Source organism: Sinocyclocheilus anshuiensis, unplaced genomic scaffold (assembly GCF_001515605.1).
Source record: "Sinocyclocheilus anshuiensis isolate Anshui unplaced genomic scaffold, SAMN03320099.WGS_v1.1 scaffold510, whole genome shotgun sequence".
Taxonomy (NCBI): domain Eukaryota; kingdom Metazoa; phylum Chordata; class Actinopteri; order Cypriniformes; family Cyprinidae; genus Sinocyclocheilus; species Sinocyclocheilus anshuiensis.
The window spans coordinates 1108036-1110425 of record NW_015542360.1 but is presented as its reverse complement, the minus strand read 5'-3'; positions in this window follow the sequence as shown (position 1 = coordinate 1110425).

The following is a 2390-nucleotide window of genomic DNA, read 5'->3' as shown; positions in this document are numbered from 1 at the left end:
TAGTTTGACTTGTTAGGGGGAAAGACGCGGGCAGAGAAAGGATTCCTCCATGACCTCAACAGCTCGCTGTGAAGCTCAGGGAGGAATGGAAGGCTCGGAGGGGCGGAGCGTTTATGACCTGCTAGGAAACGCTCATCCAGACGGCCACTAGACTCGCGTTCCTGCATCTCCGCCGACCAGTCCAGGGTTAGCCTGGCGGTGGCACGGGTCATGACGTCCAAGAGTTCTCCATACGCGGGTGACGAGGAGGAGGCGGGTTGTGATGTCGCCTCCGCCTCAACTCCTGTCACGTCTATCTCCTCGGAGCTAGACCGGCCGAGTAACATGCTCTCTGCCGGATCAGAAGAAACCGGAGACCGGGCTTCCAGATCCGGTTCGAGAGCAACAGAGCTGGCGACCGAGGATTGGGATAGGGAGAGACCCGTCCCAAGCTCGTCAGCCAGATCTAACTGCGAGCCCCATGAGTGCAGACGGCGCTCTGCCTCGGCAGCAGCGGGTCCAGCACCACGAGGCGCAGACGCTTGGCTTCCGTCCTCTGTAAACAGAGCCAAGCGGGAGCGCAGCTGTTTCACTGTGAAACGATCACACACCACACAAAGCTCATGAGAATCACTAGGTGTGATGTACCTTTCACACGGTGGGACACATCTTTTAAAACTGCGCTCAGACATATATATATTTTTTTTTCAACATTCTGTCACACACGCACACACAAACAAAACGGCTGAAGACAAGAAGCTGATGACGTGTGCTACAGGTGCCCTTTTATACTCTTGGTCGCACCAGTAACACGTCATGGGCCAATGACAAGTTCATTGTCGTGTTTCCACATGCACTTCCGACACCGGTCACGCTGAGGGCGTTCCCAAAAGTGTCCTCTAGGGGACGCAGTGCGAGTTCCCATTCGATAGGGAACAGGCTTGAATCACATTTTTTTTGATTTTCCATCTGAGTCAAGTGTTTCGCAGAGTTGCATAACATTTTAAATGTTTCAGATCATTCAAATAATGAATCTTTTTCATGTTATTTGAGGTTGAAAGTACTTACAGCAATAATCACTAGGACAGGTAAAAATAAGATAACAGACATATTTTACCTTTGGATTATTTGAGTTTTGAGTTGCAGTGTAATTTTTAGATCTTCCAGTTACGTAAATGTAGCTCTTCACCATAACTGAAACAACAATCAGTCAAACATGACTGAATTTACACATTATAACTGTTGAAACAAAGAGCACGTGACATGATTACCTTTGTGTAGAACTAAAGTTTGTCTTCTCGTAGTTAGTTCAATGAGACCTGAACATATCTGTAGTAAAAGCAGTACAAACCTATTAATGCGATGATCAAAAGCACATTCAACAGGGCAGATGTGATGATGGTCAGGTTTCTCCATTGTGTCTCATGTGATTCTGTCTGATTCCTGTGAACTGTTCAATATGGAAATCCATAATATGGTTTAAAAATACATCTGAAATGAGAAAATGACTCACCGCTGATGTCGATTTTGGTGCCGCTGCTGAATTTGAGTGGTTCACTAGTTTTGATACAATAATAAACTCCTAATTCATCAGTGCTCATGCTTCTGATGAACAGACGACTGTTCATTTTCACTGAGTATTTGTGTGTTAAGTTGCTGTTTTCATATTCAGCTCCTTCATATGTGCTATCAAAAGTGCGTAAGATCAACACTGGAGGATCCAGTAGTTTCTGTCTGTACCAGTAAATCTCCTTTATATCAAGATCACAGGTTATAATCACATCAGCTCCTAAAGTTACTGCTGTGTTTGTTAGACTCTCTGTGGCTTGAGACCACATCAACAGACCTATGAGAGAAATAAAACACATTAACAATTGACAAAATAAATAAATAAACATCAAGTTAATCAAATGTGACATGATAAACTCACAGAAGTGAAGCTGTATGATCTTCATTGTCTGATCCAGATGAATATCTTCATTCAAACATCTATTACTGTGAGCGGAAGCACTATGAAACCTCAAGCACACCGAGAAGTGAGGAAGTCAGAGCTGGGCTTCTCTGATAGGCCTTCAGCCATCTTTAGCCTCGTAACCTGAATGCACATTCAGAATGGCCTAAATGCAGTTTATAAAAATGTTTAACATACAATTTCACATATATACTTACAATGTCACATACAGTCATGTGAAAAAGTTAGGACACTCCATTGAATTCCATGGTTTTCTGTTTCAGGACATCATAAAAAAATATCTGGTCCTTGGCTGGTCTTAAAATTTGGAAAATAAAACCTCAGATGAACAACAACACATGACATATTGCACCGTGTCATTATTTATTTAACAAAAATAAAGCCAAAATGGAAAGGCCATGCATGACAACATTTGGACACCCTTACTGTTAACATAGGA